We start from the raw sequence: 15,005 nt of genomic DNA on the forward strand, positions 1-15,005 counted from the left end.
GTGGGATGACATCAAGAACATCATACAGGGAGAAAGAAAAAAGTCTTTAAAAATACAAGAAAGAAGGAAAAGTTCAAAATGGATGCCAGAAGAGACTCTGAAACTTTCTCTAGAGCTAACACAAATGGAACAAATGAGGAGGTACAAGAGCTGAACATAAAATTAGAAAGGTCAGCTTGAGAAGACAAAGTCAAATATTGTAACAAAATGTGTAACGACCTGGAATTAGAAAAAACAAAAGGGAAGAAAACAATCAGTATTTCTCAAGCTGAGGGAAAAGAAGAAAATATTAAAGTCTTGACTTTAGTTATTGAAGTATTCTCTGGGAAAATTACTGAGTGATGCAGAAAACATCAAGAGAAGATGGAAGGAATGCACAGAGTCACTCTACCAAAAGGAAATGATCAATGTTCAAACATTTCAAGAGGTAGCTTAAGATCAAGAGTCAATGATACTGAAGGAAGAACTCCAAGATGCATTGAATGAATTGGCAAAGATCAAGGCACCAGGAATTGATGGAATAAAAATTTAAATATTTCAAAAAAGTGAGGTGGCACTGGAGGCACTCACTCATCTATGCCAAGAGATTTTGAACATAACTCTCTGGCCAACTGATTGGAAGAGATCCATATTTGTGCCCAATCCAAAGTGAGATTACCCAACGGAATGAGTACATCATTGGACAATATCTTTGATATCTCATGAAAGTAAAGTTTTACTAAAGGTAATATAGAAACAGCTGTAAGCATACATTCACAGAGAGCTTAGAGAGGTTCAAGCAAGATTCAGAAGAGGATGTGGACTGAAGGATATCATTGTTGATGTCTGATGGATCTTGGCTGAAAGCAGAGAACACCAAAAAGATATTTACTGGTGCTTTATTGACTATGCAAAGACCTTCAATTGTGTAGATCCTGACAAACTATGGAAAACATTGTGAAGTATGAGTATTCCGGAACACTTAATTGTGCTCATGAGGAACCTGTACATATACCAAGAATCAGTTGTTTAAACAGAACATGGAAGCACTGAATGGTTTAAAATTAAGAAAGGTGTGTGACAAGGTTGTATTCTTCCACCATACTTATTTAACCTGTATGCTGAGCAAATAATCCAAGGATCTGGGTTATATGAAGAAAAACATGGCATCAGAATTGGAGGAAGAATAACAATCTGTGATATGCAGATGATACAATCTTGCTTGTTGAAAGTGAGGAGGACTTAAAATACTTACTGATGAAAATCAAAGACCCTAGCCTTTGGTATGGATTGCATTTCAATATAAAGAAACCATACATCCTCAATACTGGTCCAATAAACAACATTCTTGTCATTGGAGAAAAGATTGAAGTTGTCAAAGACTTCATTTTTCTTTGATCAATCATCAACACTCATGGATGGCAACATTTAAGAAATCAAATTAATTGTTGCATTGTTCTGTTGCACAGAACTTTTTAAAGTGTTGAAGAACAATGATGTCAGCTTGAGGACTAAGGTATGCCTGACTCCAACCATGGTATTTTCAACCACATACACACGGGAAGTTGGACAGTGAATAAAGATTATCATAGAAGAATTGATGCTTTTGAGTTATGATGTTGAAGGAGAATATTGAAAGTATCATGGGCTGCCAAAAGAACAAACAGATCGTGTTGGAAGACATACAACCAGAGCACTACTTAGAGGCCAGGATGGCCAGACTTCATATTTCATACTTCAGACATATTTTTAGGAGGGACCAGTCACTGGAGAGGGATATCATGAGGGTCAGAGACAAAAGGGAAGACCCCCAGTGGGATGGATTGGCAAAGTGGCAGCATCAATGGTCTCAAGCGTGGCATCAATTTGAGGTTGGCCCAGGACTGGGGAGTGTTTCGTTCTGTTGTCCCTAGGGTCGCCATGAGTTGGTATCAACTCGATGACACCTAGAGACAATTATAACATGAAAGTGTCTTCCACTACTTGTATGTCAATTTGTAATACTGTGGTGGCTTGTGTGTTGCTGTGATTCTGAAATATGTGCCATGGGTATTTTAAATACCAGCAAGGTCACCCTTAGTGGACAGGTTTCAGATGAGCTTCCATATGAAGACAGATTAGGAAAAAGGAGAGATGGAACACTCTGAATTTTTAATCACTGAAAACGTTATAAATAGCAGTGGAACACTCTCAGTACCAGATTATTGAACACTGAAACATGATAAAGCACAGCACAATACTGTCAGATATAGTACTGGATGATAAGCTCCTCATGTTGGAAGGCACTCAAAATGTGACTGGGGAAGTGTTGCCTCATCAAAATAGAGTTGACCATAATGATGTGAATGAAGTAAAGCCTCACGGACCTTCATTCGCTGATGGGGCACAAATCAAAATGAACAGAAACAGCTGTAAACATCCTTTAATAATCGGTATATAGATTGTATGAAGTATCACTCTAGGAAATTGTCAAAAACAAAAAGGAACACATAAACATAGTCTTTAGTGACTACTATTTTAGCCATTTTGAATATGGAAATCACATGGTTTACTATTGCAGGATTCACAAATTGAAGAGGAATTACGTTGCATTCATCATTAAAAAGAACATATCAAAATATGTCATGAAACACTATGTTGTCAGTGATAGGATAGCATCCATACACCAACAAGGCAGACAAGTTAATAGCACTATTAATTTAATTTACACTCCAACCACAAAAGCCAGTGATGATGAAAATGAAGAATTCTACCTATTTCTTCATTTGGAAAATGATAAAAAAAAAATGCAATCAAGATATATTCATAATGACTGATGATTGGAATACAAAGGTTGGAAAAAAAGAAGAAGGATCAGTGGTTGGAAAATACAGCCATGGTGATACAAGCAATGCGAGTGATCACATGATAGAATTTTACAAGACCAATGACTTGTTCCTTGCAAATACCTATTTTAAACAACATAGAAGATGACTATACACATGGACCTCACCAGATGGAATACACAGAAACCAAATTGACTGCATTTGTGGAAAGAGACAGTGGGAAAGCTCCATTTCATCTGCCAAAGCAAGACCAAGGACACCATCAAATCCAAAAGAGACAAAATATGACCAATTCAATTTAGAGATCATCTGAAGAACAGATTTGATGCATTAGACACTAAAGATTAAAGACCAGAAAGTATATGGGATGACATCAAGAATATCACACAGGAATAAAGCAAAAATTCATACAGAAACAAGGAAAATACCAAAATGAATGTCAGAAGTATCTTTGAAACATGCTTTCAAGTGTAGATATGGTAAAGCAAATAGAAGAGGTAAGGAGGTACAAGACCTGAACAGGAAATTTCAAAGGTCAGCTCAAAAAAACAAAGTCAAATATAATGAAATGTGCAAAGACCTGGAGTTAGAAAACCAAAAGGGAATGACAACTTAGCATTCTTCAAGCTGAGGGAATTAAAGAAAATATTCAAGCCTCAACTTTCAAAATTGGAGGATTCCATTGGCAAAATTTTGAATGATGCAGAAAGCACAAAAATTAGATAGAAGAAATACACAGAATCACCTTATCGAAAAGAAATGATTTATGTTCAACCATTTCAACAGATTGCATATGGTCTTGAGCCAATGATCCTAAGGGTAAAAATCCAAGGTGCATTTAAGGCATTGACAAATAACAAGGCTCCGGGAATAGATGGAATACAAACTGAAATCTTTCAACTAACTGATGCAGCACTAGAGGAACTCATTCATCTATGCCAAGAAAATTGGTCAACTGACTGGAAAATATCCATATTTATGACCATTCTAAAGAAAGGTGATCCAACAGAATGCATAAATGATAAGAATATATCATTAATACCACATGCAAGTAAAATCTTGCTAAAGATAATACAAAAACAAGTGCAACCACATATTGACAGAAAACTTCCAGAGGTTCAAGCCAGTTTAAGAAGAGGATGTAGAAAGAGGGTTATCATTGCTGACATCAAATGGATCATGGCTGAAAGCAGAGAATACCAGAAAGATGTTACCTGTGTTTTATTGACTATGCAAAGGCTTTCAATTGTATGGACCATGACAAGCTATAGACACCATTGTGAAGTATGAGTATTCCAGAACACCTAATTGTGGGCATGAGGAATACCAAGAGGCAGTTGTTCCTGCAGAACAAGGGATCAACAAATAGTTTTACATTAGGGAAGGTGTGGGGTTTCCATTATTACATTAATAAGGTGTATACTTATTCAAACCGGATGCTGAGCAACTAATCTGAGAACTTGGAGTATATGAAGAAAAATGTGGCATCAGGATTGGAGAAAGACTCATTAACAACCTGCGATATGCAGATGATATCACTTTGCTTGCTGAATGTGAAGAGGACTTAAAATACTTACTGATGAAGATCATCAAGACCACATCTTTAAGTATGGGTTTCATCTCAATGTAAAGAAAACAAAACCCTAGCCTCATGTCCCATAAACAACATCATTATCAATGGAGAAAAAATTGAAGCTGTCAAAAACTTTATTTTGCTCGAATTAACCATCAGCACTCATAGGTGCATCAGTCAAGAAATCAAAGCTCATATGCATTAGGCAAATCTGCTGCACAGACTTCTTTGAAGTATTTAAGACTAATTATGTCAGTTTGAGGACTGAGGTGTGCCTGACCCAAGCCATGTTGTTTTCAATAATGCCTCATGCATGTGAAAGTTGGATAGTGAGTAAGGCAGACCACTGAAAATTGATGCATTTGAGATATGGTGTTGGAGGAGAATATTGAAAGTACCATGAGCTGCAAAATGAACAACCAGATCTGTGCTGGAATAAGTACAACCAGAGTGCTCCTTGGAAGCCAGGCTGGCCAGACTTAATCTCTCATACTTCAGGCATATTATCAGAGTACACCAGTCACTGAAGAAGTATATCATGTTTGGTGAAGTGGAGGATTGGAAAACAGGAAGACCCCCCAATGAGATGAATTAGCACAATTGCTGTAGTGATGGGCTCAGACTCAGCAATGATTGTGAGGTTGGCCAAGGACTGGGTACTGTTTTGTTCTGTTGTGCATAGGGTCACAATGAGTGTGTACTGACTCAATGACACCTAACAACAATAATATGCAAGTGGAATTGTGGGGACAGTACCTATGTATTCTAGCAATGGTATAAGAAATTTTGTACAGATCATTGACAACCGTGGAAACTCACTAAAATGTTGGGGTTCAGGGTTTTTATTGGGACTTGGTCTCATAAATATTGTTGATGACTTGTATAGCTTACCTTAGCCTCCAAACCCTCTGGGTTGAGCTTATACTGTGTAGCACTAGGCTCTTGATGTTAAGTCACATTGCTTATATATACTATCTTGGTGTTCCAAAGCTGCCACTATGAACCACATTGTGAGAATATACTATCTGATGTTGTTAAGTGCTATTGAGTTGCTAAGTGTTGATAACAATGTATAAGATTTCAGAGGAGTAGCTGGTGAGCTTGAACTACTGATCTTGCAGTTCAAACCAACATCACATTCCAGTATATTAGCTCACGCTGCCACACCAGGACTATCTGGGTGTTACCCCAAACTTCCATGTAACTAAAGCCAGTAATGTCAGGTAGGAAATTTAAAGAGGTTAGTTACTGTTTCCAGGGAATTGATGGCAAAGGCCAAACCTCTTTTTTGACAAGTTTAATCTTTCATATTATAACTTTTGTGTTTTTTGTAGGAAAAATTATATATGACAACATCTACTGTTTAGCATGCTACTAGTTTCTGATTGCTTATAAAGCTATTGCAGACTAGCAAATCCCCCAGGAAATTTATATGGAATAAATTTAAAATATGATGTATTAATTAGCAAATCAGCTATTATTATTATAATTTAAAAGTTCTATTTTCAATCTGTAAGAAAACAAACACCTAAATTGTTAATAGATTAAAAGTAGAAATTTGAATAGCCAGGAGATTTTTTTTAACCTCCTTGTGCACTTTTCTTAGTAAGTAATACATGAAAAATGAAAAAAATATCTAGTTTCATGCTTGTCTACCTTCCATAGAGCAAACCCTCTTATAACAGTAGTATTTTGCAGACAGTCGTTCAACTTAAATTTTATTGGATAAGCAATGTTAAGAACCTTGTCTAACTTGTGTGTATTGATGTATTGGAAAATGAAGGAATGTAGTTTACAACCTCACAGTCCATTGCCCAATTGCTTTAGCACTGTGGAACTGGAAAAATAAAAGTGACTTTGATTTTCAGAAAATTCTGCAAAAGCAAGGATGATAAAAGCAAACTGGGAGTCTTTTTTTTTTTTTTTTTCAAACAGCTTGGTAATTCCTAATACTCTGATGCTTATTAAGAAGCACTGGTAGCATAGTGGTTGTGAGTCAGTTAGCAGTTCCAAATTACCAGCTGTTACTGGGGAGAGAAAGATGAGGCCTTTTGCTCCTGTAAAGATTTATAGCCTCAGAAACTGTATGAAGGGTCAAACTGAGCCTGAATCTACTCCACAGCACACCACTATGGTATTTATTACAGATTTAAATAGTCATATCTGATACTGCTCTCTTATTCTGGTAAAAATAATGTTACTTTTCAATTTCATGGGAAGTATAAAAAATAATAGAAGTGGTAATACAGGCACACAGAATTTACATTGAAAAAAAATTGTATTTCCAAACAGGAAATACTAGAGGTAGAGTTTGTTTTGTTTGTCAAAGTTTCTGTTATAACACAGCGCAAATAGTTAATAATTCTGTTACTTTCTTATTATAAAATTCCACTTATTGGTAGATACATCAGAAATGCTTTTTGCTCCACAATGGAGACACAGAAGATATTGACATGACTGTATTTTGTTTTAGAAAGTGCTAGCCACATCACCATCTTATTAGAGAGGGTTCTTACCTTCTACTGATAAACAATAGTCAAGTGAGGAAGGGTTACCATATGAGCAAAGGTTTATTATGAAGTAGAGATGGGGAAAGCTTAACACAGCATTAACTCCTCTCTGAACAAAGTCTTTGCTGGTATTTAAAATTTTTGTTATGGGGAAAAGACATCATGATTTTTCATAGGTATGTTTCTGTTGCTAAGTGCTTTCGAGTCACTTCCATCTCATAGTGACCCTGTATAATAAGGTTTATGAGGAGTAGTTGGTGACTTTGAACCTTGGACCTTGAGGTTCAAACCGACCCTGTGTTTCAATGCATTATCCAACAGCACCACATTGGCAGGGAAAGTTTGGATTTTTAAAAAAGGCATCATGTTCATTCACAGGTATAGGTAGGGCTTTTCAGGAAATGGTCTGCTTAGGAGGTACCATGCTAATTGGGTACTTGCACAGCATTTCTTCAATATGGATTCCACAGCAAAGATCTTTGGTAGGAGCAGACAAAAATTTATGGTATGTTACAACATACATGGTTCTTTTTCACTCCGGTTTCAGCTCCTACCATGGGCTGGCTTTTTCCCGCCTCCCGAAAGGAAAGATCACCCTTTAAGCTAAGTAAAACCTCTATTAGACTGCACACGGAAGTAAAATTCAGAAATCTTATAGGTGGTCTGTTTACTATAAACAGACTGTAAAATGGGCAAGGTTTTGGGATTAATATTTTCATCCTTCAAGAGATGCCCATGCTCCTTATCTCGTGGAGACATGAAGAGGTCAAGTAGAAACTGGAGGTTGGGCCAGAAGAGGTCTCAGGTGGGCCCATCATAGCTGGCCAGGGATCTCTCCAGAGTGTTATGCAGCTATTGTTGGTATCAGATGCCATCCAGTTGTTTCCAAAGCACAACAACCTTTTGTGCAACAGAATGAAACACTGAACAGTCCTATGCCAACCTCACAATCATTGTTATGCTCAAGCACATTGCTACTGTCACTGTGCCATTCATCTCATTGGGGTCTTCCTCATTTTTGCTGACCCTTCTGTTTACCAAGCATGATGTCCTTCTACAGAAACTGGTCTCTCCTGATAATCAGTTGAAAGCATGAAATATGAATTCTAGCCATCCTAGCTTCTAAGAAGCATTCTGGATATACGTCTTCTGACACAGATTGATTTATTCTTCTGTAGTCCACGGTTCTTTTACTATTCTTCTCAACACTGTAACTCAAATGCATAAATTATGCTATGGTTTTCTTCATGCATTTTCCAATGTTCATATGTGTATGAGGCTATTGAAAATACAAGAGCAAAGATGTAGTTTGAAGACTAAGGTGCACCTGACCCAAGCCATGGTATTTTCAATAGCAGTGGAGTACTGTCAGATAACACAAGAATAGTGAATACTGAAACATGATAAAGAGCATCAGAACATTGTTAGATATAGGAAAATAAGGACGCCCGTAGAATAATTGACACATTTGAGTGCTGTTGGAGAGGAAAATTGAAGGTACCATGGACTGCCAGAAGAACAAATGTATTTGTGTTGGAAGAAGTACAACCAGAATGCTTATAGTAGTCAAAAGAGCCAGACTTTGTCTCTCATATTTTGACATATCTTCAGAAAGAATCAATTGCTTTGATATATATCATGTTTCATGAAATGGAGGTATAGCAAAAAAGAAAGAGACCCCCAACAATTTGTATTGTCACAGTGGCAGCAACAATGCACTCAAGCTTGCAGCAGTTGTGAGGATGGTGCAGGACTGGTCTGTGTTTCATTTTATTGTACATAGAGCTGTTATAGCTTGGAACTGACTTAACGGCACTTAGCAACAACAATAATATATCAGTACCAATCATTAACAGACACATTTGACAATGATTTGTGTCTTAGTACTCTAATGCAGCTATAAGAGACATACAAGTGGATGGCTTTGAAAACCAGAAATTCTTTCACTCACAGTTTTAGTAGGCTGGAAGTCTAAGCTCATTGTGTCAACTCTAGGGAATAGCATTCTTCTTGTCATATCTGAGGGAATGTACTTGTCTTCTTTGTACTTCTGTAGGCTCAGTATTCCTTGGAGATCATCATACATTTGGTATCAAAATTCCCCTGGATCTAAGAGATTCACAATGCTGGATCCCTAGGTCCAAATGATATATTTCACTCCTGGCTCTTCTATCCTGGTGATAGTAGGTCCCTCAGAACTTTGCTTACTTCTCTGCCTTTATAACACAAAATATAACCTATTCCTATAGATTGCATTTAGTGTCACTGACATCGTAGAAGTGAGGACTTACAACACATAGGATAATTGCATCAGATAAGAGATGATCACATCACATCCTGGGTGTGCAAACATCATATTAGATCTCACCATGGAGGTGATAATTACATACTCACTGCTAAACCCATAACTTGTCAGTTTGTCTTAATGCGGTGATTTATGTTGCTATGATTCTAGAAGCTATGCCACCAGTATTTTAAATACTAGCAGGATCACCCATTCTGGACAGGTTTCAACTGTGCTTCCAGACTAAGACAGACTAGGAAGAATGGTAGATCAACTACTTTCAATTATTTAGTCACCGAAAATCTTATGACTAGCAGTGGACCACTGTCAGCACCAGAATATTGAATATTGAAACATGGTGAAGAGCATCAGAACACTGTCAGCTATAGTGCCAGAAAACAAAACTGTTAGGTTAGAAGCCACTCAAAATATCACTGGGGAAGAGCTGCCTCCTCAGAGTACAATTGAATATGATGACAAGAATAGAGCAAAACTTTCCGAACCACCATTTGCTGCAGAGGCACAAATCAAAATGAAGAGAATCAGCTGTAAACATCCAATAATAAATGGAATATTGAATGGATGAAGCATGAATTTAGGAGAATTAGAAGTTGACAAAAGTGAAATGGAACACATAAATATCAATATCATAGGCATTGTTGTTATTTTTAGGTACCATCGAGTTGGTACAGACTCATAGCAATCCTATACATAACATAACAAAACATGGCTCATGCGGTCCTAAAACAACCTCAGCCAACCTCACTATTGTTGCTATGTTTGAGACTGATGTTGCAGCTACTGTGTCATTGCATCTCCTTGGACATTTTCATCTTTTTTTCTGACCCTCCACTTTAGCACACATGATATCATTCTCTAGGTTCTGGTCCCTCCTGACACTATGTCTGAAATACGAGAGGCAAAGTCTGGCCATCTTGGCTTTCAAGGATCATTCTAGCTGTACTTCTTCCAACAAAGATTGTTTTTTCTTTGGAAATCCATGGTACTTTTAATATTCTTCTCCAACACCATAACTCAAATGTATCAATTATTCTGCTATGTTTATTATTCCCTGTCCAGCTTTCACATGCATATGAGGTAATTGAAAATACCATGGCTTGGTCAGGCACACATTAGTCCTAATACTGACATCTTTGTTTTTGAACACTTTAAAGAGGTCTTGTGGCACAGATTTGCTTAATGCAATACATCGTTGATTTCTTGACAGATGCTTCCAAGAATGTTGATGGTTGATCTGAAAAAAATGTTAAATTGTTTCTCAATTTACATGGATGTTGTACATAGGAACAGTGGTGAAGTTTTTTGTTTTCTTTACATTGATGTGCAATCCATAAAGAAGTGGTGGTCTCTGATCATCATCAGTAAGTATTGTAAGCCCTCTTCACATTCAGCAAGCAAGGTTGTATCATCTACATATCACAGGTTGTTAATGAATGATTATCCAATCCTGATGCAACGTTTTTCATCATATAATCCAGCATACATATTTCATTAGTATGGTGAAAGATAGCAAACCTGGTGCCCCTCTTTCCTAATTTTAAGCTATTCAGTGTTCCCTTGTTAGAATGGTTAACTATGCTGGGAATGAAAAATGGCATTGCTTTCATCATCAAAATGAACATTTCAATATTTATCTTTAAGTACAGTGCTGAATATGATAGGATATGGCTCTGCAAGTTAATGCTCTAGACTGCAAGGTCAGTTTGAACTGCAAGGTCAGTATTTCAAGCTCACTAGCCACTCCTCAGAAACTAAAAAAGCCACTATGAGTCAGAATGGCACTAAACAAAAACAACAACAGTGAAGAAGTCAAGTGAATACAACTATTATTCAAATTTATGCACCAACCGCTAAAGCAAATGATGATAAAATAAAAATATTTAGTCTGAAATTGATCAACATGCAATCAAGAGATTTTGATAATTATTGACAATTGTAATGCAAGGTTTGGAAACAGAGGAAGAATCAGTAGTTTCAAAATATGGGTTTGCTGATAGAAATGATGCTGGAAATCCTGTAATAGAATTTTGCAAGGCGTATGAAGTCTTTGCAAATACCTTTTTTAAACAGCATAAGAGTTGACTATACACATGAACCACCACACATCTTTCAGTTTGTTATACTGTACTGGTGTTTGTGTTTCTGTGGTTGTAGAAGCCATGCCATGGATATTTTAAATACCAACAGAGTTGCCCATGGTAGACAGGTTTCAGGTGAGCTTCCAAATGAAGACAGACTAAAAAGAAAGAGAGACAGACTACTTATGAATATTTAGTCACTGAAAACTTTAAGAATAGCAGTGGAACTCTGTCAGCACCAGAATATAGAATATTGAATACTGATGAATAGACTGTGAGTTTACTGTGATGACATAAATATTAAGGAAATTTTCGACCCCAGCTCATCAACTATCTCCTCTGGTTTTCTGTGAATCTTCCTGTTCTGGGACTCCAATAATCCTTAGGTTATTCCTCATCATGTTGTCCCAAATGAATCTTAGACTTTCTTAAGATTTTTTTCTTCTTGCTCTTCTATCTTAGCAGTATTGAGAAATTTGTCTTCAAGCTTGCTGATTATGGCTTTCATCTTTTCAGTGCTACTCCTTTGCCCTTTCAGTGTATTGTCCATTTCTGATATTTTATCATTAATTGTTTCGGTCTCTTTTTGCACATGTTGAATTGTTTTCAGTGCCATTTCCACCTTATTTGATTGTTTTTGTAGCACTTTTCCAACTTCTTCTGTATTTTTTCAAACTTTCTGTGGAACATTTGAATGCACCTCAATATTATTCTCCTGAATTCCATCTCAGACAGTTCCAAAGCTTTCTCTCTTTCTAATGGGAATTCTAGGTCTACCTCTACCTCAATTGTTTCAGCGACTCTATCTTGTTTCTGGAAATGAATCAAAGTTTTTTTTTATTACATTTTAGGCATCGTGGTGCTGTTTGAAGCTCAACAATTATATAAGTGTATGCAAGTGTATTTTAAGTTCTCTGATTGCTTCTTGGCATATGTAATCAGATGAAGGGCCTCTTTTCACTTTTGATATTACTCCATTCAGAAGGATTTTATCAAATGTGTATTATTTATGCTGTTCTGGTATATAGCCACTGGTATTTGTTCTTGCATGGATGGTGGGATTTTATTGGGTATGATTGCAGCTTGGCTGTATGTCCGCAATTTCAGTCTATTTTTGGATAAGGTAAAGAGAGAAAGAGACCCCCTAAGGTAAGAGGGGAATCAAAAAATCAGACTGGATACTAATGTCTATAATTGCTACAAAAAAACCAAAAAAACAAAAGAACAGAAAAACAACAATAACAACAACAACAACAACAAAAAATCATAGCAACACATAAGTAAGAGTTTAATGCCCCCATTTTAGCTTCTTGCCTTCAAGGCTGCCTAAGAAATTTCAAGATGTTCCCATTGCATCTTATGATGTAACTCAAGATTTAGTTTTTGGCCTTTTTTTTTTTTTTTTTTTTTCCTTTTTTACCTCTTTCATCATCTCTCCTCAAGCCTTTTCAGGTGTTTCCTCTAGTAAGAAACAGCCCAGGGCTGGCCCAAGCCATTTTGGAATACACTCCTGCTTTAAGCTGTTCCTGTTTACTCCTCCCTGTTCTTTTGTTCTGGATCCAGTGATCTCTGCTGAGCAGATCTGTGCATGTACATAAGAGAGTCTTTTTGTGGTGGTGCACTTGGTCAGGCACCCCCTCTAATCCCCATAGTGAATGTGGGATGATAGAGAAAGTTAACTGACTGGACAAAAAAATGCTTGCACTTTTAGCTCTGTCCCACTCAAAATGGCTGTGCTGGGACTCAATGGTCACCACAAATCAGAAAATATCACCTTTTTACTTATGATTCAAATCCCACCACATGATAAGCTTAGATCCTCTCTTTACATGGAGTTCAGAGTTCCTAGTCCAACCTTTGAATCTGTTTCATCCAGTATTCTGTATTATTACAGATGGAGATCTGCATAGCCCTTCTCCCTAATCTGCCATCAAACCAGTTTTATAATTTTTGTCATGTAAATCTTTCACATTCCTGTCTAAATTTAGTCCTAGTTATTGTATTCTGTTGGATGCTATTGTTAATGGAGTTGATTTCTTAGTCTCATTTTCATTCCTTGTTTTTGGTACATAGAAATCCAAGTTATTTTTCTTGTCTACATTAGTAAAATAAAAGGAAATGTTGAAAGAAATTTAGAAGACCCTCAATCATATGTATAGACAAAGTGGCTGCTACAACAGACTCAGATATAAAGATGATTTTGAGGATGATGCAGGACCAGAAAACATTTTGTTCTGTTATACAAGATGGCTTCTAAACATGGAATTGAAAGATACTGGACTTATTCCCTAAATTTTTTGAAGTCCCCTCATAATTAAGGCTTCTATAAGTTGGAACTAACTCATACCTAATAACAACAATGTGAAGATTTATGCTCAATTTCTTAGGATTGATGCTGTGTTTAGTATTTATTGTAGCTGGTGTGGTGCTGTAGCATAAGCACTGGACTGCTAACCCCAGGGCTACAGTTCAAATGAGCCAGCTCTCCTTTGGAAACTTAATATACAGTTGTTATGAGTCGGAACCACTTTTATGGCCCTTAACAACAACATAGAAAAAGAGTTTCATTTCTTGTTGAATCCTTCTTTTGTATTTCCATTTGACCTTGGTATTCTTTGGGTACTTTTTCTCAGATAAAAACTTTGTTTTGAAGCATTTTAACTGTGCTGCATTATTATTATCCTGGAGTCTTGTAATATTGTGGTAAATTATGGGGAGGTGTTGAATCCTATACTCTTCTGAGTAAATACCAGTTTTTAGTAGGTCTGTTTCTTTTAATAGATCTATATCACTATGGAATTCTAGTGTGGCAATTGTAGGATAATTATCAGACCAAAAGGTTAGTTTTAACTGCAAGGTCAATGTTTCAAACTCACCAGCAGCTCCTCAGAAACCCTATTAGGGTTGTTGTGAGTTGAAACTGATTTGACAGGACTTAGCAACAAAGAACATCATGTTACTATGACCTTAACAAGTATTTCTATCATTATATAGTTTTCTGTTTGTTTTGTTTCATTTTCCATTACTCCTTTCTCCACCTACAATGTTCTTAATACACTTCTTTGAAACTCTGTGTCCTATAGACATTTTGTTTGACTGTTTTAATCCCTTAAGTGAGATAGAATGACTGAGGGGGTTATGGGGAAGACTGTTCCTTCTCTAACTGGATGTTTCCAGAATTGTACTCTGTCAAAATATTTTGTTTTGTTCAGATATTATTTTATATGGAGCTACTCTGTAAACTAACCACCCCTCCTCCATGACAAGAACCAAGTGAGGCGTTTTCTCAGTGAGGTTAAAGGAGGGAACCTAGTGAGGTTTCAGGAGTGAAAGCACACAGAAATGGTGAGACCCCAAAACTAGACTCTTGGAGTAACCTTTTGGAGTTTGTCACTATCATGCTAGTGTACAGTAAGCCTATTGCCAAATCAAACACCAAATCTACTGATATGTACTCAATTTCCACTGATAGTGATCTTATGCAAAACTATAAATCATAAGGGGAATCCACACTCTCATCTTTCTCAAGGAACAGCTGGGACATTTGAAGCACCAATCTTTCAGTGAAAAGCTCAATGCCTAACTCACAGCATCAACAGAGTTCCTTAATTCTATTGTGGTGGTGGTTATGTACTGCTGAGTTGGTTCTGACTCATAGAGACCCTGTATAGAGTTACCGAGGCTATAGATTTTTATGGGAGTAGAAAACCTCATCTTTCTCCTGTGGACAGACTG

At 36.8% G+C, this 15,005-nt stretch overlaps 1 pseudogene; it reads right to left on the reverse strand.

Annotated features, from left to right (window-relative positions):
- LOC102815383 overlaps window positions 1-8,973 on the reverse strand; it is a 39,989-nt pseudogene extending 31,016 nt beyond the window's left edge.
- Window positions 8,974-15,005: the final 6,032 nt, after the last annotated feature.

Source organism: Chrysochloris asiatica, unplaced genomic scaffold, assembly GCF_000296735.1.
Source record: "Chrysochloris asiatica unplaced genomic scaffold, ChrAsi1.0 scaffold00145, whole genome shotgun sequence".
Lineage (NCBI taxonomy): Eukaryota > Metazoa > Chordata > Mammalia > Afrosoricida > Chrysochloridae > Chrysochloris > Chrysochloris asiatica.